Raw genomic sequence first — 24,419 nt, 5'->3', positions numbered from 1 at the left:
TTATTCAATTCCATAAAATCACTTGCAAAAAATGCAGGGAACCCCCTGATAAAGAATCCTAGTCTCTCTTGCTCTGTTTCTCTGTCTGTTTATCTGGCATTTTTTCAATGCAGCCTTTCTTCCCCCCTCTAGCATGAGAAACATTTGTGCAGCATACATAAGTTGTGTATGAGAAGAATTTTCCCTCTCTTTTTGTATAAAATATTCTTGGTTGTCATGAGATGTTTGAATATTGGGAGTGTAAAATGGCAAATAAATAAACATTTCTCAATACATTAATACATTGTCTGTAGGCACCTCTTTAATTTGGACAGAGATAGGGGTTAGGGGAACTGAAATTGTTCTATATATATTTTTTTGTTTTGTTTCTGTTAAGGAAAAAGAAATATAGCTTTAATCAGTAATATTTGATCATTGAATAATATTGTGGTGTAGTATGTTTTTTCCCTGTGGTTTGCTTTGATATGCTCCTGTGTGTATTGTAGAAAATGGGGGAATTCTGATGACTAAGCACTGAAGCACACATCTTCTGCTGGACATACAAGATCTCTCTAACCTGCAGTGAACATGTCTTAAAGGGACAGTTCACCCTGAAACAGGGGTTGAACGACTTCTGATTTTTTGAAGTCGACTTTTATGTGATGAAAGTCGAGTCGAAGTCGACTAGTCGCTGATGACGTCATTAATGAACAAATAAGTCTGGAGCTGTGACAAACACCTTGTGCACAACTATGGCATATGACACAGCGCTGCCCACATGGCTGTTGCTCCTATAACAGCTTTTTTATCAGTTCTTTTGTCTTTGGGTCGTTATATTTCTCACAGATTTCTGCTCATTCTAAATCAGATACAGATAAAGTAGCACAGTAAAGATTACATTAATATGAATGCATTAGTGAGAGCGACTGCGTGTGTGAATTAATTCTACCTGGCAGCGTCTCTCTACTAGTAGTGAAGCTGTGGAATTTACTAGTTATTAAGAAATATATGCTTGAACTTTTCAGTTTCTAAGCTATTTTATTGAGAAATCACAGAACAGTGTTGACAATACATTTCCGCACTGAATGATTCTGTTCGCGTCATGTACGAGCTACTGTCTGTAGCCTATGTGTGTGCGTTACAGTGCAGCAGCGCATTAGATTAGAACGGCGATTAACTTACCTGTACAATAAGCTGTTTAAAACGTGCATTCTCCCGTTCAATTTCGAGCATCCAGTAATATAATCACACATGTCTTGTGGAGCGCTTTCAGAGTATGCATTTATTTGTCATTTGAACTGTTTGGAAACGGAGCGTAAATGTGGAAGTCCTTCAAAGATTTCTTATCCTGTTGCGCCCTCTATAGGACCAGCGACTAGTCGACGTCAAGCTTAAAGCGTCATGGCAGAGCATTGAAGTCGACTAGTCGACTAGTGGATTAGTCGGATTAGTCGGTGCAACCCCTACCCTGAAATGAACATTCTGTCTTCATTTACTTACTCTCATGTCATTCTTTATTTCTTCTTTGAACACTAAAACAATTACAATGAATGGTGGCTGTTACTTTTGGTAAAAAAAGGATGAGTTAAAGTAGTCCATTAAATGAGTCCATATGACTTTTGTGCCATATTCTAAATCTTCTAAAGTCACATCGTTTTGGGTGAGGAGTCCTCACTGAGGACCTCATTGTGATTTGTGAAAAACAATATTCATATTCATGGTTTCTGTGAGCTGGATTAACTGAATTATTGATAAACAATCAATTCCTGCTATCTCTTTCAAGAAATGCAATGAATGTGCCAGTGAATAATGAGTTTAATAAGTTTGGGGTCAGTAAGTTTTAAGAAAGTTATATTTTTATTCAGCAAGGATGCATTAAATTGATCAAAAGTCGCAGTAAAAACATTAGTATTAGAATGATTTCTGAAGGATCATGTGACACTGAAGACTGGAGTAATGATGCTGAAAATTCAGTTTTGCCATCACAGGAATAAATTACATTTTAAAATATATGACTATAGAGAACAGTTATTTTAAATGGTATATTTTTAACATGTATATTAATTCTATTGAATTAAATTGGATTTCACAATATCACCGTTATTACTGTACTGTATGTTCAATCAAATAAATGCAGCCTTGGTGAGTATAACTTTCAGAAACATTAAAAAATCTTAGTGACCCCAAACTTTTGAACGATATATAGAATGTAATGCATGAGTCTTTTATGGTGCTTTTTTTTGTGAAAAATGCTTGAAAGTTCCTGCACTTATTGCAATTAAAAGAACAGCCAATACATTCTTCTCCATAAATGTGAATAAATGATGACAGAGTTTTCATTTAAATACATATTAAATACATATACTACATATTAAGGGGACAGTATCATCAAGGATAAATTTAATTTAAGATTTTGCATGCCAGATATTACTAATTGGAAGCCATTCCACAATAATGTTTATTGATCTATTATCATTGGTTCATTTCATTATGCACAGAAGACATTAAAGTCCTGTATCCTGCCTGATCTCTTTGTATGTCAGAGACATGGTGTTGTTGTTGCTTTTCAAATGGTCTCTTCTCTAGTCTGATTGTGCTGTGAATTGTTGGTATTATTGAATAATAGATGAGGAGAATCCGGGGGTGTGTCTGTCTCAGGGATCTTATCAGACAGGCAGCAGGACACTGAGTACAGTATGCAAGATCAAACCCCAACCTCTCACACAAGAAGTTACAAACCTCAGCTTATTATTTTCTGCCACCGACTCCAGATATGTCTTTATGTGCAGCCTTAGTTGCAATTTATACCATGTTTTCACAAGGTGTCATTACTTTGCACGCTTGGTACCTTATCAGAGTGCTTAAATAATAAACGTCTTGTCATTCCACAGTCGCTCTGGTGCCTGTGGTCGTGATTGTGTTTACACCAGCGGGGTAATTATCAGCTGATTAACTGCTGTGGGCTCGTTGCACAGTGTGCACTATGTGCTAACATCTGAGCCCCATGTTGTAGTCAAAGACACAGAACCGATGCTGGTTTGCTGCCCTGTGTCATAAATGTATGCCAGGCCCGCACGACAGAGGCTTTAGTGAGGCTCTGAGCTGCAGGAATAAAGGGCGCATTCTCACATGCCTGGCCCTCTCGTCCAGCCTCCTCATTATGTCTGTGGAGTGGAGCAAAGTCGACTCGACTCTTATTATAAAACTGTCTATTATCACACCGCATTGAGCCAACTTCTCTTCTCCTGCCGCCAGAAGCTGTAAAATAACTACCTTGTACAAAAAGGCCTCTTAGTTAACATAGAAACAATGAAGCTGACGTGTTGAAGCAAGTTCACTCTTGTAAGCAGTGGTCTTTCAAACCTTCTTGATGGCCTGACAGCCTATTTTCTTAAATTGATAAAGTATATTGATAGTTTTTTTAACAGCACTGATACTTTTTTCATTTAAAAAAAGAGTCTAAGGGTGTTCAACAGGTAGTCTTCCAAGTATTTGGTCTCTATTTTTCTGTTGTCTGTAAAACTGCTTTGGAACAATGAGTATTGTAAAAATTAAATTAAATTAAATTAAATTAAATTAAATTAAATTAAATTATCATTTTGTAGAAAAAAATAATACAAGACAAAAGTGAATTTTAATTAAAATTCAATTCAGTTTTTTTTAATTCATTAAAAGTTACAATTAAAGTTCAGCAAAATGTTTCACTGTCACACCAACACAAAAACGTATGTCTTTAGTAGATGTAAAATGTGATGTTTATGTACCCTATATGCATTTGCAATGTAAGCATCATAGCAAAGTATATAAATACATTGATGTGGCATTTTTCATATACCATGCAACACTCTTACAGTATGTAGCATATATCAACTTAGAGTCCCATGGCCTGAAAATGGTTGAAGACTACTGATAACGATGAAGGTTATGAGAGAAACGTATTTTTATATTTGTATTATTATCTTGTGTTCACTGTTGAGGTGTGAACTATTGGAGCATCTACAGTAGCTCTAATATAGCACAGCAGCTGTCTCAGAGAGATGCAAGCCATTCAGACGCCTTCACCGTTTCATCAAACAGATGCTTGATATCTAATCCGACTCGTTCACCTAGCGTGTCAGGGTCAAAATCATGGCTGAGTTTGAGAAAAGGCTGTGGGCACTGTGTTCCATATGAGATTCACGCCCTCCTGCTCGTGGAGCTTGGGTGGGTTGTCAGTGTTGTGACCTGATGTTTGACAGGCACTGCTCCTCCCTATTGTCAGCTGGCTGTTGGGAAAGTGAGCACCTTAAAGCTCTGTTAGGAGACACATATTGTATTTCTGTTTAATCCTCTTCATGGTGTCCAGTATAATAAAGTTTACTTACTGTTCCACATACAGACAGGGCACCACCACACTCAGTCTTTGTCTTTTTATAAACCTGTAGTGGGTTCAAAAGTCAAATATTACATTGAAAATGTAGGATTCAAAGACTAATTTAAACCTGGAAATAAACCAAAAATTGTATATCATTTTCACTGTGGATTAGGGTTGTGCAATATGTGTTGTCTACGATAATATCGTAATTGTTGTTTTAATGATGTGTGAGCTAATCATTATCGTGTATGTCCATCGCTTTGTAAAAACCAAACAAAAATACACCCAAAATTCAAGATATGGGGGCAAATATGACCCACTATGAGTTGTTTTTATATGTATATCATAGCTAAACAATATCACACAGGCGAGAGTGCTGCTTTTTATCAGCTTGATTGCAAATGTGATATTGATTGACAACTAGTGCTGTCAAATGATTAATCACGATTAATCGCATCCAAAATAAAAGTTTTTGTTTACAAAATATATGTGTGTGTACTGTGTATATTTATGATGTGTGTATATATATATATATATACACACACACAAACATGCATGTATATATTTAAATAATATTTACGTGTATATATATTTATATTCATATATAATTTATATTATAAATAAATACTGTTATCTTATATATAAACAAAACATTTTTCTTAAATATATACATGTATGTGTGTGTATTTATATATACATAATAAATATACACAATACACACATAGGCCTATATTAATTAAACAAAAACTTTTATTTTGGATGCAATTAATTGCGATTAATCGTTTGACAGTACTATTGACAACAGTTCAATAAACAATAATAACAATTAATTAACTTATATTTTAGACACAATAGTGTCATTATTCTCTGTTTTCGCTCTATTTCACCAATGAAAATAGTTCTAAACAAATCCACAGCAGAACCATTGTGCGTTTCCCAGCAACATACATACAAGTTTCCTTACTGAATAAACGTTTTTGAACAAATTGGATGAGTCAGCGATTCAATGAACCATTCATAAAGACAGCTGATACGTCCAAAATCGAATACTTCCCTACTGTATAGTAAGTGAAAAACAGTATTCCGAAAGTGTAGTATGTCCGAATTCATAGTATTCAAAAAACAGTAAAGTACCCGGATGACATAATAGTTCTGTTGGGATTCCGAAGTGTGCATTTGATGGACAGTTTATTATCCCATGAGGCCATGGAAGAGGATTTGTGAATGACAGTGAAGAAACACAATTTACGCTGGTAGGTCATATGACAGTAACAACATGGCGGATGTAGTATGTCTGAATTTTGTTCATATTACCCATATTCATACTATAAGAACAAAATTTTTAACGGTTACAAAGTAAGTTGAAATTCAAACGTAGTACCTATAGTGACAGTATGTAATTTCGGATGCATCTCACCGAACCATTTTCTTCTTTCCTGAATGAATCAACTATATGAACAAATCATTTGAATGAATGACTCAATGTCTCATTATGACTGTGACTTGGCGCCACCTACTGGTGTTTTTTTATATTTAAAGTATATTATCTGTTTATTTATTTATTTTTACAATCATTAGATTTTCAATATTGGGATTTTTTTCCCCCCCAATATCAAACATCCTACTATGGGTACACAATATATTGGTTCTTTATCGTTTATCAATCGATATGAAATTTTTTACATTTATTATACTAATATTGTCAGAGTTTTGACCCTTTGTATATTTGTGTCTCACCTAATTCTTACTGTATCTTGTGTGACTAGCAATATGTCTGCCTTAGACTGGGCAAGAAGCATTTAAAATGCTTTCAATGTTTCGACCCAATGTTATATTTACCATGCCAGTTAAAATAATGTCTTGTCTCACTGCTCTCAGTGTTTACATTTAGCCTGGGCCTACGCACTTGCTGAATATATGTGATTTTTTGCAGCCATTGTCGGGACATAGTCTGTGTAAAAGTTTATATTCTTTTAGCCTCAACTATTCAGACTGTCTTTCCCAAATTTATGTTGACAGATTAGACTTGTTACAATGTGTTTACCTTAGTTCCTCAACAAGTGAATCTCAACAACAACAACAACAGTAACAAAAATGATAAGCTGGTATGGAGATTTAGTTTGATTTGTTTAGTTATTGGTTTGTTTCAGCAGATCATGAGTTGTCTACTGTTCCTACTACTGTTCTGGCTAGACTCCTAATTGCTCTTAGTGCAGAATATATATTTTGCCAAGTGAATGTGGACAAAGGACTTGGTGTTTGTGTGTGATGATGTAGGGAGGGGTGAGGGTATGAGGAATAGAATGGGAGCTCAATAATTCTGACTAAAATGAACATTTCATTATTTGTTCAGCACGATGTTCACAGTGACCTTAATGTTGTGTTTGTGTTGTAGAGTTGTGAGTCTGGACCTTAGTTATTGGAGCAGCAAACTCTCTCCATAGGGGTCTTCCTCCATCCATTGTAAACAGACTCATATGCACCCACCGCAAAGATCACTCCACTGTGCTCCTCGAACAACCACACTGACCAGGCTGAACAATGTATCCATAAATGGCCTGGCTCAAGGGAGTCTGGACTGCAAATATGTAATTATTGTCTCATTTTTCTGTTTTACAGGACATAAATAGGGTCATCAAACTCTGAATTTGGCTAATATTGATACTGGTATGAAAACATCACACTGTGATCAGTGATTATTGGTGTAGCTCTAACCCCAAGTGACATCTCAGCAGTTTCTTCGGTCCAGGGTCGTCCAATAATTTCATTACCCATAACCCTAAGCACTCTGGTGCCTTTCATTTTTCTGTGTTTGATGTTCTTAGTGACATCTGTGGCTTCACTCTCTTCAACAGGCCATTTCAGAGGGAACAGACATGGCAACAAATGCTGTAGTGTTTTCAGCAAGTAAAGAGAAGCTAAAATAACTTAAGCAGTGGACCACAAAATACCAAAATTAAATAGAGGAAAAAAGAAGAACATGGAAATTGGGATTTGAGACATTCTTTAGGAGCCCACAATTTTGAAAACACAAGAGACATGTTGAATACGGAGGTGCTGGCATGCAGAAGCCCTAAATACCAAAATGATTGCTTTTTTCATCAAGACATTCGATCTTTTTCATTTGAAACCTGCTGTTTTTCTCTTCTTCTTCGTCTTCTGTCTGTCATGTCTTAACATTTAGTTTGAAGCCATGTAGGAGAAAACTTAGCCATGTTGGTGAAAACATGTTTTTTATGACTCAGGCCATCTTCAGCTATGAGTAATATTCATAAATTCAAGCTTTTTTAATCAGTGGTGCTGCCTGTTGTCAACTGTAACCCATCAAACAACTGTTTGATATGAGAAAGACAAATATCAGATATGTTTAGAGAAAACCGTTTCAAAGTTTGTATACAGTGCAGTGTCCAACACTGGAATGTTAGTCAGACAGAAAAAAAAAGACAAGTCATGATAGGGAAATGTTTGCCGTCAAGTGTGACCACTGTAAAAATGTACCTGTTTTCTGCAATTACCGCGTCTCTCCCAACATGGGTTTGGTACTGTTACAGTAGTCGTGAGTCTATGAGTAGCACAATAGGAATGCAATAATTCATTGAGCATTAAGTGCACAGACACACACCAGAAAGACTTGCTTAGTTTTCGTACTCACCCATGTAATTACTCACAAACACATGTGATTACGTTTTGATGGAGCCAGTGGACACACTCACAAACACACTCAGAGAACGTGTGTGTCAATGACAAATAAGAGTGTCCATGACCATAAAAAAACAACAACATTAAAAAAATATTCTTTAAAACACAAGTGCTTAGAAATGTACTTATCATGTGGACCAAGAAAAGTTTAAATGTAATGATATGAAATCTAATATTTAATGTGGTGTGGCCATCTCAAGTAAAACATCAAAATACATCTTAATCTTTGTTTTCAATAGTACTTTTAAATATTTTTAAGGTAAAACTTTTTTTAACAAATATAATGAATTACCACGTGACATTTTACAACCTAAACTAACTTTGCCTTGTCATTAAAAAGGTCAAATTATTTGATATTTTAGGAGACTTATTGACTTTAACAAGGGTCCTCTACTGATATCTTTCCTGTTTTTTTTCTGCATTTTCTAAGCTATAATAATAAAATATTAAGCTTAATATGGTTTTCTTGTCGAGAAATCCATCTTTTTAATGAGTTTTTTTCCGCTTAATTATAATATCAGGAGAGTTGTATCACACTGACATTTAAGACCTTATGCCCCCAAAAATGAATCAAAATTAATTTTTATGTATTCAAATGAAAATTATAGTCATTGCATGTATGAGTTACAGAATTTTAAATAAATTAATAGACAGACATGACCTGTTGATCTGTGGCTTTTCTATTAAAGGGACAGTTCACACATAAATTAAAATTCTGGCAATATTTACTCACCCTAATGACATTCCCAAACTGTATGACTTTCATTTTTCTGTGGAATCATAAAGAAGATATTTTGGAAAATGTCGCAGGGTTTTTTTGTACAGGGTGTTTTGGACCCCATTGACTTTCATTATGGCGGAAAAAAACATGAAGGTGAGTAAATGATGACAGAGTTTTAACATTTGGATGAACTGTCACTTAATAATTATCAATACATATTCATATGTACACTCTTAAAAATAAACGTTCTTCATTAGCATGTATGGGTCCACAAAGAACCTTTAACATCCATGGAATCTTTCCATTAAAGGTTCTTTATAGGGGTAAAATGTTCTTTAGATTTTTTTAAATGTTCTTTATACTAAGACAGTCATTGCATGTATGAGTTACAGAATTTTAAATAAATTAATAGACGTGTCATGTCATTGACCCTTTTACTTCTTATTCATGTTGCATTATTATCTTTTTATCCTTCCAGAGAGCATTTCATTTTAGTCGTGGCACCAACCTTTAATGAAATATCTTCCTTTTTCTGCAGGATTTTATTGAATATATTCTGTGCCAAAACTTCATGCCATTAATGTCAGACCTTTCTGCTCGTTCTGGGTCTTTGTGTCCACTCAAAAATTTGGCTCCCAATAAACACATCTTGAGCATTTTGAAGTTCTCCAGCCCCAGCCAGGAGAATCACAGAATGAAAGAGAAAAACAGCATGATGTATGATGTCCTGTCATATATGGAGTCCACTTCCAAAACCACAACCATCACTGCGTTGGTTTTGCTCCAGCTGGGGTGTGTAAGTGTATTTATGTGAGCGTATGTTCATGTGAGACGTGCAAACTTACTAATGTCTGGAGGAGGGTTGGAAAACACTGTGTTAAATCAATATTGTTCTGCATAATCACCATGGAAATGGGATAAAACACAAGTGTGTACACAAAGTTTAGCCTTCGTTCCGTTTTTTTCTTAAAGCACAGCACTCCTCATAGCACGGTCTGTTGTTCTTTGCTTAATACACAGCACCTTAGGGAGAGCAGTGATGGATGACTTACAATAACCCTTTTTCATTCATCTTCTGTTCCCTTACTATTGAGATACTGATTGTAATCAAGCCAAAACATTTTCTGTTTATTTTAAAATAACTGTTATCACAGCATTGCTAGTAGGCTTACTTGCTCGTGTTAAGATGATCCCTATAATTAAATATCTGCTTTCTTTGTGTTTCCGCACTTTATCTTGTCCTCTCCTTTACCTTCCCAGTTCCTGCTAGGCAAGAGTGTTACACACACACATTCTCATACCTCTCAGTTTTCCCTCCTGGTTTCTCTTTCTGAAATGTTGCATGACTCAGGGTTTGTAGCATTGCTCTGCACATGTATGCAGTAAGAGGAGGTGGGTTGTGAGGGTCTGAGTGATTCTGATGTGGAGGCGGCACAGGAGGGAAATGCTATAACGCTGACCATAGGGAAAGTGGGCAGCTGGATTCGCATGTAGTGGAGATTCATGTCATGCTTGTCTGACAGCCTGGCCACGTGGTGCACCTCAGACATGGACCGAACACGACAAAAAATAAATAAATTAAGAACAAAAGGGAATCGAATTTCAGACCGGTTTTAACTTCTCACCTTCCCTGGCCACTACGGCTGGGCAAAATAATCTAGAAAATCTCCAAGAAAATATTTTTTCACGATGATTTTTTTCCTGCACCATCCATTTCAACAGTCATTACTGGCAAATATTTTAAATTAAATATAGCATTTTTAAATAACTAAAACAGTAAAATATATCAAAGCTTGATTTACTCTAAATGAAAAAAGGAAAAAATATTTTTGATTGTTATAATTTGCAATATACCACTGCATAGTATACAGCAATATTTACTTGCATATATTTTTTATGAACAATGTCAGAGAATTTATGGCTTTCTTTTGAGTCATGACAAGTCACTGAATCAGTTTTAAATAGATTCACTGAAACAGACAGTTTGAACTGATAGATGGATATAATCAAACTTAACTGTAACTCTTAAATGTTTCTGTTTTACAGAAATGAATAGTACTTTTTTTTTTCAACCCCAGTACTATTGAAACATGTTTTAACATGCTTAACCTCGCGAGTCATGAGACAAGGAAGGATATGCGAAACTTATGTAGTTACACAGAAACTTAACGGCCAATGTTTTTATTTGAATTCAAATTAATACTTTAATTTAGCAAGGATGTATTCAATGATCAATAGTGACAGTAAAGGTATGTTACAAAAGATTTCTCTTTCAAATAAATGCTGTTATTTTGAACTTTCTGTTCATCATAAAATATTGAAACAAGTGTATTACGATTTCCACAACAATATTAAATGTATAATTCACCCAAAAATTAAAATTCTGTCATCATTTACTCACCCTCAGTGTTCCAAACCTGTATACGTTTTTTCTTCTGTTGAACACAAAATAAGATATTTGGATGAATATTGGTAACCAAACAGTTGTTGGTAGCCATTGACTTCCATAGTATGGAAAATAAAAACTATGGAAGTCAGTTCAACCAATATATTTTTGGCAATCTTTATATATTTCTGAAAATGTATTTTAAAAATATACAAATATTTTTTAAAGCATTTAAAAATATATATTTTGCCCTCCATATATTTCAATCAAAAATTTATATTTGAAAAAAAAAAAAAAGATTTGTTGTCAGTAACGTGTGAACATATAACACATTTGAATAAAAATAAATAATAAATTAAGCTTAAATGTAGGTTACTGTAAGGAAAATATATTTTCTTGCCCTTTGAAATATATTTTGGTATATGAAGGTTGAAACTTAATATATTTTCAATTTCAAAACTAAATTTCATTGAGCTCTACTGTTTACATCATATATTTAGCATATATTTAATGTATATTTTGGCCGTAAAACATTATTATTATTATTATTTTTGCTGTATGGGATTCTTCCAGGCCATTGATTTAAACAGCTATTTATCGATGGCCGCAATCAGTTTTGAAGTTAAGATGAGGGAGCACCCCCTGCTGAAGTGTGTCTGCATGATAATGAGCCAAATTAGATAATGAGGGAGACAGACGTGCCAAGGGTACTCAACGGAGTGTAGAAGAGGAGTGGAGTGGACTGGTGTGGAGGGGAGGGTTTAGCAGGAGTTTAGTTGAGGCTTTTTCTGCTGGCACCAGAACCCTGTGTGTCTGTGTAACTGGGACCCTGAAGAGGCCTGTAATTAACAGCACTGCAATCAAGCAGCTCTTTTGTTTGCATGACTGTTTGTGTAATAGAACAGCGTGATTTCACACCACTTTTGGCGATATCAACACCAAATATCTATCATCATATCATGGAGTGGAGGGCTTCACGTTTTTCCTCAGTCAGACATGACCTGTTGATCTGTGGCTTTTCTATTAAAGGGACAGTTCACACATAAATTAAAATTCTGGCAATATTTACTCACCCTAATGACATTCCCAAACTGTATGACTTTCATTTTTCTGTGGAATCATAAAGAAGATATTTTGGAAAATGTCGCAGGGTTTTTTTGTACAGGGTGTTTTGGACCCCATTGACTTTCATTATGGCGGAAAAAAACATGAAGGTGAGTAAATGATGACAGAGTTTTAACATTTGGATGAACTGTCACTTAATAATTATCAATACATATTCATATGTACACTCTTAAAAATAAAGGTTCTTCATTGGCATGTATGGGTCCACAAAGAACCTTTAACATCCATGGAATCTTTCAATTAAAGGTTCTTTATAGGGGTAAAATGTTCTTTAGATTTTTTTAAATGTTCTTTATACTAAGACAAAAAATATGTTCACTTAAAGGTTCTTTGGGGAACCCAAAATGGTTCTTCTGAAAACCCCCTTTTGGAACCTTTATTTTCAGGACTGTATGTAATAAAACATACCTTTACTAAGAGTTTTTGTTTGTTTGTTTGTTCTTGCTTTGTTTTCTGTTTGTTTGTTTTTCAGTTTAAAAGGGATAGTTCACCCAAAAATTTAAATCCTGTCATCATTAATTCTCAATTAAGTTTTAAGTTGTTCCAAACCTGTATGAGTTTCTTTCTTCTGTTGAACTCAAAAGAAGATATTTTGAAGAAGGTGTGTAACCAAACAGTTGCTGGTAGCCATTGACATACTTTTCCCCCTCATACTATGGAAGTCAATGGCCTCCAGCAACTGTTTGGTTACACATATTCTTCAGAATAAAGAAATTCATACAGGTTTGGAACTACATGAGGCAGAGTAAATGATGATCACATTTTTATTTTTGGGTGAACTATCCCTTTAAATATGAAAGATTTGCAAATTAATTCAGGAAATAAAGCAGTTGCTCATTATTTGGTAACGGCTCATATGTTTTTTGAATGGATGCCCACACTGTTCGTGCCATGTTCAGCACTCTTGCTGAAGAGGCAGTTGTTGGGAGGTTCCCACAACCAATGATCATACACTGTCACAACGAATAAGACAGGCTTCGTAAAGAAAGGCAGGAGAGATCCGGAGGTAGAGAGAAGGGGAGACAGGGAGAGCTAGAGAGAAATGGGACATGCTGCGCTTCCTTGCTTGTAGTGTGGGGGAACAAAGGGGATGTTGTAGATGCCGCCCAGTGGCCAGCACTACTCCATCCTACCTTGACTGCTCACTGAGCCATTTCCTGTTTTTGACCTTTATTTAGAATCACCCTTCTGCTCAGCTCTCTCCTCCTCATTTATAACAACACGGAGATAGACACAGGAACATGGATTCACACCACTGCTTTTTGTCTCACATTCACCAGTGGTGCTTTTATGTGGGAAATTTGAGAGCCGTGGCTCTAGAGAAGTGTGAGATGTGTACATGGCTTTAGTGTTTAATAAAGTTATGTTTTGTGCAATTCACTGTTTTCACTGTTTTGTTTGTGCAATATGCAAGGCCTTCTCTAACATTCGAACAGGCAACATCCTAAACTGGATGCCCTAAATCTAAGCACACTGTGCTGACTTAAAATAGGTGAGCATTGTGCCCGTCGTAATGCCTTGTTGCCAAATCCACTGGCGATGGTACATGAATGGTGTACACTGTATGGAAACGTGTCCTGTGTTATTGCAGTGGTGCATTGCTGAAGTGTGCAAACTGTGTTAGTTGGTTCCCTTGGAGAGACAGTAAAGTTTATTTATGTGTTTTGAATTGTGTATTTATTTTGGAAATAATGCTTAATTGCCACATAAATACAGTGGATCAAGTCTAAAAATAAGAGCAGACAATGAAGCATTTTATTCCGGGATGATGCACTGCTTAAAAGAAGTGTGCCACTTTTATGATCTCGTATGTCATCTTGTGTCCAGTTTTAAATGATGTGTATTTATATCTGGTAGAGCAATCATTTAGACAGTTTTAAAGGACTACTTTTTTGCATCAGATATGCTTGACATATAGGCATGATGTTGGAAACAAATTTGTGAGCTGTTTATTATACATTTGATTTGTATTGTTTAATTTAACTGTCTACGTCCCCCCCCCCCCCCCCCCCATTACACAAACATGCAACATTGTTTGAAATTGTAAAATAATAATATAATTTTAACACTTTTTAGCCTACAGCATGGCAGTAAATAATCTCATTCCATTTTCTACATTTTAACACAGAATGTCATGTTGACTGCATTCCTCATGCTCAACCTTAAACCCTGTTGTTACCTAAGTAAAACTGATCAAACTAATATTTTCCTTTACTAGTTCCTTAGAATAAATAAATAAATAAAACTGTTCATATGAAATTTAGTTTGACCTACTGAAGTTGTCGATTTACATTTTCTGCAGACTAAGCTCCTTTCACTGACCTAAACCTGTTTAATTTTTTAAGAGCCTCAGGCGCTATTATGTTCAGATGAAACAAGACATGTCGACTACAAGAACTTTTCTTGGTCTCATTTCTGCTGCCTATATGCTAGACAGATAGAAAAGGGCAGTGTCTCCAAACATATTGAGCTGCCTACTTCATCATAGACGCGTTCGGCGTCAGTTCAGCTCATGCAAGTGTCTCACAACGCGCCCGTGACGCTGTCTAGGTAGGCAGCATGCTAGAATTTGAGCCACAGCCTGAGAGTTAGTGGGTGGACGCGTGGAGGGTGTGCTTGCGTGTGTAGGGGTTGGACTTTTCCGAGGCCAGGCTCTGTGTAGTCAAGCACAAGTCTCTCTCGACGTCATTCGCTTTCGAAGGCGATTGTGTCGGTCATAGTGACTGACTCCGGGCTCACGAATAGTCTGCTGTCCCTTTCTCTCTCCACAAACTCGCTGCCGACCTTCCTCATCAGCTGCGAGAGTTTTATCGCTACCGGCTGTCAACAATAAAACAAAGATCCATCCCGATGCTTCAGTTTATTCCTCCACTTGAAGTAGACGAGGTAAGCGCGGAGCTTATTCACAAATAACTGAGATCACGTAAGTGGTGTGGAAACGCCGCGGCGTCACTGATGTTGCACATAGCAGAGGCAACAGTCATACATGTATTCGTGCATTGTTGTCTGGCGGTCGGTGCGATCTTCGGAAAGTTCAGAGGCATGTCGCAACCCAAGGCAGAACCGCTCTGTAGCCGAACCGAGTCGCCAGTTGAGTCAAATTAAACATCTTGATATTTCCAAAATGCTTTTTATGGTTGCGCTCTGTTTAACTGATAGCCTACTTAAAGATACAGATCCTATTGACCTAAGAGCTCGACTCTGGGACAGAGAGCCAGAACCAGACAGACATTGAAATCGGTTTTTTTTTCTTTTCTTTTAGGTAGCCTAAGAGCATGATTTTGGCCTTTACTGTACCTGTAAACATTTAAACTCACTAACATAGAAAAGTTTAATTTTTGTTAAATTGATTTTTAACTAAAATCGTCAACAATAAAACAAAGATCCATCCCGATGCTTCAGTTTATTCCTCCACTTGAAGTAGACGAGGTAAGCGCGGAGCTTATTCACAAATAACTGAGATCACGTAAGTGGTGTGGAAACGCCGCGGCGTCACTGATGTTGCACATAGCAGAGGCAACAGTCATACATGTATTCGTGCATTGTTGTCTGGCGGTCGGTGCGATCTTCGGAAAGTTCAGAGGCATGTCGCAACCCAAGGCAGAACCGCTCTGTAGCCGAACCGAGTCGCCAGTTGAGTCAACTTAAACATCTTGATATTTCCAAAATGCTTTTTATGGTTGCGGTCTGTTTAACTGATAGCCTACTAAAGATACAGATCCTATTGACCTAAGAGCTCGACTCTGGGACAGAGAGCCAGAACCAGACAGACATTGAAATCGTTTTTTTTTTCTTTTCTTTTAGGTAGCCTAAGAGCATGATTTTGGCCTTTACTGTACCTGTAAACATTTAAACTCACTAACATAGAAAAGTTTAATTTTTGTTAAATTGATTTTTAACTAAAATCAAAGTGACAACCTGCTTATTGCACTTTCCAACCACTTTGCATTTAACTGCAGATGAAGTTGAAACTCTGAAATAATTGTGACATGTTAAATGAATGGAAATCAGATGTTGTGACATTATGATGATTTTTACAATCTCACTTTGTACAAAGTTGCATGTTCACTTCACTGTTGAATTAGACATGGTTTTGATTAGATGGTAAAAATACATTGAATGGCTTTGACACAGTAGATGATTTTATTTTTGGCTTCTGATTAAGATAAATAAATTTAGGCCTATTTGGTTGTCATGGAACAAATTCACATACTGGAAAATGGCAGTGGGGGATTGTGAGGGACAGTGTCTTTATGTCTCAACGTGTGAGCAATATCTTTACTCTCTGTTTCTGAACATTTACTTTAAACCACACTGTAAAAACTGCATGTGAACTCTGGTATGCTTGAGAATTTCTGTCCAATGAATGGATGACCTTTAGCACACGTGTGGTTTTGTTTAAAATTTCTGGTTCACTTGCAAAAAGGGCAGTGTGAATGCAAACCACACCAAATAAAAAAAGTCAACATTGTATTTGGTCCGGACCAAAGCAAGTGAACTAGCGGACTTTCTTGATGTGAATACACCCTTAGTTTAATATACTTTAGTTTAAAGTAAAATCTTAAGTAACAACCTGCAGCAATAAGTTTATAACAATGTTGTGAAAATACTGAAATCTGAAATCTGTGGCGACTCAGAGCAGAAGTTATTTTGCAGTTGCTATCCTTGTCAGACACACTGGCATTCAAAGTCCGAATAACTCACATGCACGCACACACTCAGTAAATTCAGAGGATCAAGGTCCAGTTGGATTTTCTAGTGAATGCACAGTTCATATTAAGCAAAGTAGATTACAAAACCTGCTTTCGTCAGTCTGCTCGTCGTATTGCTGTCTTATTTCCTTTAACCAAAAAGACTGACTCTGTGACATTTACATGTTGTACTCTCTGTGTCATCTTTAAATGTGCACTTCCTTCCTGCAACACAGTCAAAGAATAAATATGAGGTTTTGTCCCTCAATTAATTGTAAATGTCACAAGGTGGGTGTATTCAGTGTCCAGAAATCACCTCGTCGACTCTTTGAAGAGTGGACATCAGAAAGTTATTCTGTACAAGTACATGTTGATGGGCCACTCATGTTTTTCCTGTAAGGTTTATGCTGCAAAGTTGGGCTTGTTATTTAGTCTTGTGAATTAGATTTTGTTCCTGAGATTATATATTTTTAAGAATTTTCAGTTGTATACTGCTATTTCAGTAAAATAGCTTGTCTCACAATCTAGTCTCTTGAAATAAGATATGACACTGTACCTGATTAATGAAAAGAGGACTAGTAACGCAAAAGAAGGAATACTAATAATTATTGTTTATTTGTTTAATTTCACATAACCTGTTGCTTGTTTAGTTTTATTTTCGTTTAAATGGTGTGTGTATCTGTGTTGTGTGTTGTGTGTGTGTGCGCGCGCCTATCTCACACTTTCACATAGTGCTCCAAGACTTCTGCCCCTCTGGTCAAACCGGTTTGAATTGCGTTCCTCTCTCTGCTACTGTTTAGCTGTTTTTTTTTTTAACAGGAATGTGACGTTTAGGAGAAGTTTAAGGCAAGTTTTAATCTTTCCTCTCTTTTTTTTTCTACATATATTACAGCATAGCTTAAGTTACTCCAAAAACTGTGGTATTTTTTAGGGAATCATTTTAGTGTGAAAGTACTGTGAGTATTTTCTGTAAACATATGTGCAAACTTTTCATACATCCTTAATTTATGCATAAGGTGTCCAACAAAGTGAGCATCTCCAATATTAGTGTGTACAGTATATGAGTCCATGATACAGTGCTTTGCAACATTCAGTGCCTGTGGGGAAATCTGTAATGTGGGTTGTCTTGTTACTCTTGCTGACGTAAAGAAGCTTCTCAGAGTATGTGCCGCCTCTTTGCTGTTCTCTGAGACCAAGATCCACAGCTCTGCTCTGAAGTGTGTCACCCACTCCATCTATCCTTCAATTATGAGAGACTTTCTTAAAATTGCAGTTTTATGCTGATTGAGAGATTGATAGGTCCACTAGGCCTATTAATTGGTTGATATTTACATTAGACAATACCTGTTCATGGTTTCCACAAAAACATTAAGCAGTACAAGTGTTTTTAACACAGCACTGAAGAAGAAGTTTTTTTGGTTACACTTTAGATTAGGGAATGCTAATTCACTTTTAACTACGACTTTTCCCTCAATAAACTCCTAATTTTCTGCTTATTAATAGTTATTAAAGGGATACTCCACCCCAAAATGAAAATTTTGTCATTAATCACTTACCCCCATGTCGTTCCAAACCCCTAAAAGCTTTGTTCGTCTTCGGAACACAATTTAAGATATTTTGGATGAAAACCGGGAGGCTTGTGACTGTCCCATTGACTGCCAAGTAAATTACACTGTCAAGGTCCAGAAAAGTATGAAAGACATCGTCAGAATAGTCCATCTGCCATCAGTGGTTCAACCGTAACGTTATGAAGCAACAAGAATACTTTTTGTACGCGAAGAAAACAAAAATAACGACTTTATTCAACAATTTGTCTCCTCTGTGTCTCTCCACATCATTGTAGCGCCATTTTGGAGAATATCCGCTGAATGCAAGCAATGTACACTCTTCTGTGTCAGCCGCGACACAAGGATACGTTTTCTATGTGTATTTACGCTTTGATTTGAACGAAAACAGTGCATCCGTGCAGCTCGGCTGACACAGAAGAGCGTACGCTGCTTGCGTTATCCCTTTAAGGTAGTATAAGTTTAGGTATGGGGTCGGAATAAGGGATCTAGAATAAAGTCATGCAGAATAAGGCATTAATATGTGCTTTATAAGTACTAATAAACAGCCAATATGCTAGTAATATGCATGCTAATAAGCAACTAGTTAATAGTGAGAATAGAGCACCAAATCAGCATTTGAATAATTTCTGAAGGATCATGTGACACTGAAGACTGGAGTAATGGCTGCTGAACATTCAGCTGTGCCATCAAATCTTAAAATAGATTAAAATAGAAAACAGTTGTTTTAAATTGTAATAATGTTTCACAATATTACTGTTTTACTGTATTTTAAACAAATAAATGCAATAAATAAATCTTTCAAATACATAATATATACACACTCACACACATATAATGTATCAGTATCATATTAGCCATTACACACTCTTTTTACATATCGTTACTAGTTATGTCTCACAATGACCCAAAAAAGCTGTGAGAAGCTGCTAATTTGAAGAGCATAAGTTGCAGAATGAGTTTTCATCAGCTCTCTTAGACACTCTGAAAGTAAAGACAGATAGCTCTAAAGTTTTTACATGGCTACACAGTGGAGACTCGCTTGCCTAGTAACTGATGTTTTCTTTTATTACTTTTCAGTTTTGGGCAATACAAGTGAGATCATGTTCTAAAAATCTGCAGTAAAGCAACAGATGCTTATCTGTCCACTTGTTTGACTGTCTTTAGTATTGTAAGACTTTGTGGTACAGTAAAGACCGTAAAACAGGCACGGTTGAGGTACAGCACAGATCCAGCATGCAACAGTTTTACAGACATGTTATTTTGTTAGTTTTTAAGATGTCAGACGGTTGTCTGACCCCTGCAGCTTTCGCTCGGTGCCTTGTGAGAATGTGGTGTCTGGGCCTTCTCCATCTGTCTGTCTCAATTGCTCTACGTTTACTGTCTCACACATCCCTCTCTCTCTCTGTCTTTTCTCCCACTGCCTTCTCTCTATCTGTCTTGCCTCTTTCCCGGTCTTTGTTAGTCTGTCTCGCTTTCTTACTGTTTTGCATGTTTGTTCAGTGTCATTGAGCCTTCATCAGGAGTTCCCATATAAATGACACTCCATCTTTGCACTGCAACAAATTACAGCAAGTACAGAGCCCAGGTGGAGAGGATGGTGAAACGTGCCTGAAATGTTTCTGTACAATTTTTCCCCCATTAAAGACGTTAAAGGTGCAATAGGAGATCTTGGAAAATGCTAACTTTAGCCTGATAGCACTGAAAGCGAACGTCCCACCCTCCCTGCAATCGCCATCCAAAGCCACGCCCCCTGAACGCATTTATGCTCACAGACCAGAGACAACATTACTACAATAGACTACATCAGGTTCCCAATTCCAGCCCATGTTCCGAAGTGAAGTAAACTTCAACGGATTTCCCCTGCTCAGGGAGTAGGGAGCAATGAACTCTGTGTAGGGATCATATCGATCGGAACACAAGGTATGCAGATACATACGTTGACAGGCAGGTAGGAAAGCATATTAAAACGCTCGGACCGAGATTGGACAAACATTTCTTGATCCTACGCCTTCCACAGAATATATAAATACAGACAAATACATTTAGACCACTTAACTTAATGATTGCTATCGGGATGTGAAGAGACTTTCAACCAACATAACAAAAAATGTTTCTGAAGACAATCACCTATTGCACCTTTAAGAAAAACAGAATTGTACATTTGTCCTTTTGTCTGAGTTGCAAATATTTTTTTGCTTGAAACCAAAGTTTGTAATGTTGTGATTTATCTCATAGCTGGTTGGTTTGGTTCATGGCTTAAAACTCTTAAACAAAGACTTTTTAAAAAATCCCTATGGGAAAAATAGCATTAACCAGTAGCATCATCTGCTTCATGACTGGTGTTGTCCTTTATGGGTGTTTATGTCCGTTATGTCTGATGCACCCATTTGCCATTAGCGAATCTCACTGTTTCGCAACATGCATGTGTCTACATTTGTGCATTTATATCTGCAGGTGTTTGAGAGCTAGAGACAGTGTGAGTGAGTGTGTAAGGGTGTGTTTGTGGGAATCAGTACCCTCCGGATCTGAAATAGCACTGTGTGGAGGTGAGGGGGGAGGGGAGCTCTGAAGCACAAGCATGGAAATGTGCAGATCCTGTTACAGGATCATAATATCACTGAAAACTCTGCGCTCTGTGCTCCATCCTCTCCGCTGTACTTGCTCATGCCATCCTTTCTGCCGTATTCTCTCACCCCATCTCCACCAGTACACCCAGTGCCGAAGCTCCGGCGTCACACCCGGTCCCTCATGTGCCGTATGTGTTGTGTGTAGGATTGGAACAGAACGTACAGCCTGCTTACTTAGCGGCCCTGACATATTTCCAGACTCTGCTCTGACAACTCAGTCAGAGCTCTCCTCCCGAAAGGCCTCTGCCTTATTCTTTAAGCTAATTCCGCGTTACCTGGCACTGTGTTTCAGACACTTAGCTACCGGCTGGAGCCGCAACCAGGGACTAAGTTGCGCTTTTGAAGGCGTTCTTTAGAGGTGGGCTTCTGCCAGCCATTTTGTCAAACTCTATAAAGCCTGTCTTGCACCATAGACATTTGTTGATGCTGTGTTTTTTCCTCTCCTTGGAGAGTTTTCACCCAGGGTCATTGCTCAGCGCTGGTGCATTAGGGAGCAAAGAGACAGGTTGTCTGTTTATGAATGTCTCTTTGCGTGAGGGAACACTGAGTGCTACCCCAGCGCTTCTAACTTAGGAGAACTCAACATTCCCCTCTTGTTCCTCCTCTCTGGCTCCTCCTGTTGTCTCCCTGTGCTTAGTACGGTATATCCAGGTCAGGAGCCAAAGTACAGGTTGCCCAGTCACTCTGGTTAAAGGAAATTGCAACTGACCAGCATAAAATGAAAGTTGAGACGGAGCGCAAGTCAAACTGCACCTGTGTTGAGCTCGTCCGTCTGCACTCATCCGCGGTTGAGTATACTTTGAAAGCTGTGCGGACACGGCTGAGCGCGAGACGGAACGGAACGCGGAAAGTGAAGTATACCCGGGCCTTTATTGGCTCACTGACGCTGATGAGATTAACCCCTTAGGTATCGAAATTTGGTACCGAACGACGAAACGTTTTTCGATACCCGATGGTATCGAGGCAATTCGGTCAGTGCCTAAAAAGTATAGAACTCGATACCCAGCCCTAATAAAGAGTAAAAGAAATAAGAGAACCAAGAAGCCACAGTAGTGGTGAAGTTCTTCTCTCTTCTATATCTCTTTGGTTGTGTCTCATCATAGTTCTTAGTTCCCTATGATGCGAATCACTGTATCTTGAACACAAATTTGGACACTAGCAAGGGCCTTCGATCCTCTAACAAATACTGATGATTCTTTGATTTGATCACAAGATAGCACATTAAAAATAGCTGGTATTCATCAACAGCCTCACTGAATAGCATGCCATTGTGCATATCTGTTATAGCTACAACTATTATAAAATATGTGCTTGTCTGAAAAAAAAGATAATGTACTTAATGGAAAACACTAGAAAAAATAGTCCCCCCCCTTAAACTAATCACATTTTGTTGCTTTGCGGCCTGAAATGAAGACGGACACATTTTTTGTTTTATCCAGCTGTATTTATAACATCCAAGTGAAAGATCTAACTCCAACATGTCAGAAAACAATAAAAAAACAGAATCACTAAGTTGGAAAAAGGATCACCCCCCTCCTAAAAATGACTAAAGCAACTCTGAAGCAGTTGCAGGAATTTATGACAACGAGTGGTCATTGTGTGCATGTGACAACAAGATCACAAATTCTCCACAAATCTGCTCCTTAAAGGTGACATATCATGAAAATCTGACTTTTCCAGGTTTTAAGTGCTATAATCAGGTCCCCGGTGCATCTACCTACCAAGGAAACGTGAAAAAGATTAACCCAGTACACACAGTGATTGAAGGAGAAAAAGGTGAATGTCCTTGCATGGCCTAGTCAGAACCCAGACTGAAACCCCATTGAAAATCTGTGGAATGACTTGAAGACTGCAGTCCACAAACGGTCACCATCAAATTTAACTGAACTTGAGCAGTTCTGCAAAGAAGAGTGGGCAAATAATACAAAGTCTGATGTGCAAAGTTAGTAGAGACAAATCTCAACTGACTAAAGGCTGCTATTAAAGCAAAAGGTGGTTCAACAAAATACTGACTCAAGGTGGTGATCCTTCTTCCAACTCAGTGATTCTGTTTTAAAAAAAAAAAATTCTGACATGTTGGTGTTATATCTTTCACTTGGATGTTGCTGGGTAAAACAAAAAATGTGTCCATCTTAATTTCAGGCTGCAAAGCATCAAAATGTGATTATTTTAAAGGGGGGTCATTCTTTTCAGTACCCACTGTATACTCATGCTTGCCCTTTTCCAGGATTGAATATAGTGAGCAGTCAATCTGTATTGGTTTTTATGATGCTTTTTTTTAGGGAGTGAATGTTTCAGTGCAGTGGAGTAATTCTGACAATGGAACTGGACCGGCCTAGAAACTCCCTTGCCAGTGCACTTTGTTTCTAGGGAGCAGAATGATACACACTTTGGCCTTTCGCACTTAAGATGAAAGTAAAATGATGGAGCGAAGCAGAAGCAGTCAGAAGCACAATCAGAAAGAATGCGTAGGGTGGGGTGGCAGTGGCATTTGAGTGTTGCAGACAGTCGTATCCACTCCTCAGCGTGAGTCACAAGGACGCGTTCAGCTGCCGTGGCATTCCTCTGTGTGGATTACTGTGGGAAACTTTATTTTCTAGACACTTTCTTGAAAGCTTCAGACAATGGCATACAGTTCTAGGGCCACTCTGGGTGAGTTTATAGCCAGAGCGAAAGACTAAATAGTTTGTGGTACTCCATGATTTTTGCCTGTTTTTTACAGTCACATTTGTGTCTGCCTCTTTGAATCACTCATAGATCTGAACACAAATTTGCAGTGACTTTTTAGATGCTTCGTGTATTTTTATAATTTGAGTCATTCTTAGACTCATTTTCTGTTATTCATCCTTCAGATAACCTCTCGAAAACAGCCTGAAATTGCATCCTCAACTGTAAAACTTTTTGGCAAAACTCTAGTCTAAAATTTTTATGGATGTTACCATTTCAATTTTAATATCTTAACTATCATTTGTGTTCATGTCTATGTCACTGTTTTATTTATTTATTTATTGAGTTATTTACCATTTCAATCTTGTTTTAGTGATCACCTCATGGCTTATAGTTTTAAATATATCTCTAGATATTCTTTAACTCAATTAAGCATGGACCGGTATGAGATTTTGACGGTATGATAACCTTAAAGGGGTCATATGATGCTGCTAAAAAGAACATTATTTTGTGTATTTGGTGTAATGAAATGTGTTTATGCAGTAAAACACATTATTTTCCACATACTGTACATTATTGTTTCTCCTCTATGCCCCGCCTTT

General features: G+C 37.3%; 1 protein-coding gene across 4 annotated transcripts in view; it reads left to right on the top strand.

Moving 5' to 3' along the window:
* LOC107743523 (SERTA domain-containing protein 2-like) overlaps window positions 1-24,419 on the top strand; it is a 35,442-nt gene that overhangs the window by 3,737 nt on the left and 7,286 nt on the right. For 2 of the 4 annotated variants that reach the window (XM_016556785.1, XM_016556783.1), the window contains exon 1: window positions 15,630-15,693. The exons of the other annotated variants lie outside the window; for them this stretch is intronic. The gene's annotated coding sequence lies outside the window, so the exon portion shown is untranslated. Of the gene's footprint in view, window positions 1-15,629; window positions 15,694-24,419 lie in introns of those variants that run through there. 4 annotated transcript variants of the gene reach the window in all.

The sequence above is a fragment of the Sinocyclocheilus rhinocerous genome, unplaced genomic scaffold (genome assembly GCF_001515625.1).
Source record: "Sinocyclocheilus rhinocerous isolate Xijiao unplaced genomic scaffold, SAMN03320098_v1.1 scaffold677, whole genome shotgun sequence".
NCBI lineage: Eukaryota > Metazoa > Chordata > Actinopteri > Cypriniformes > Cyprinidae > Sinocyclocheilus > Sinocyclocheilus rhinocerous.
Note: the sequence above shows the minus strand (reverse complement) of the source record. Positions and strands in the feature narration are given on the sequence as shown.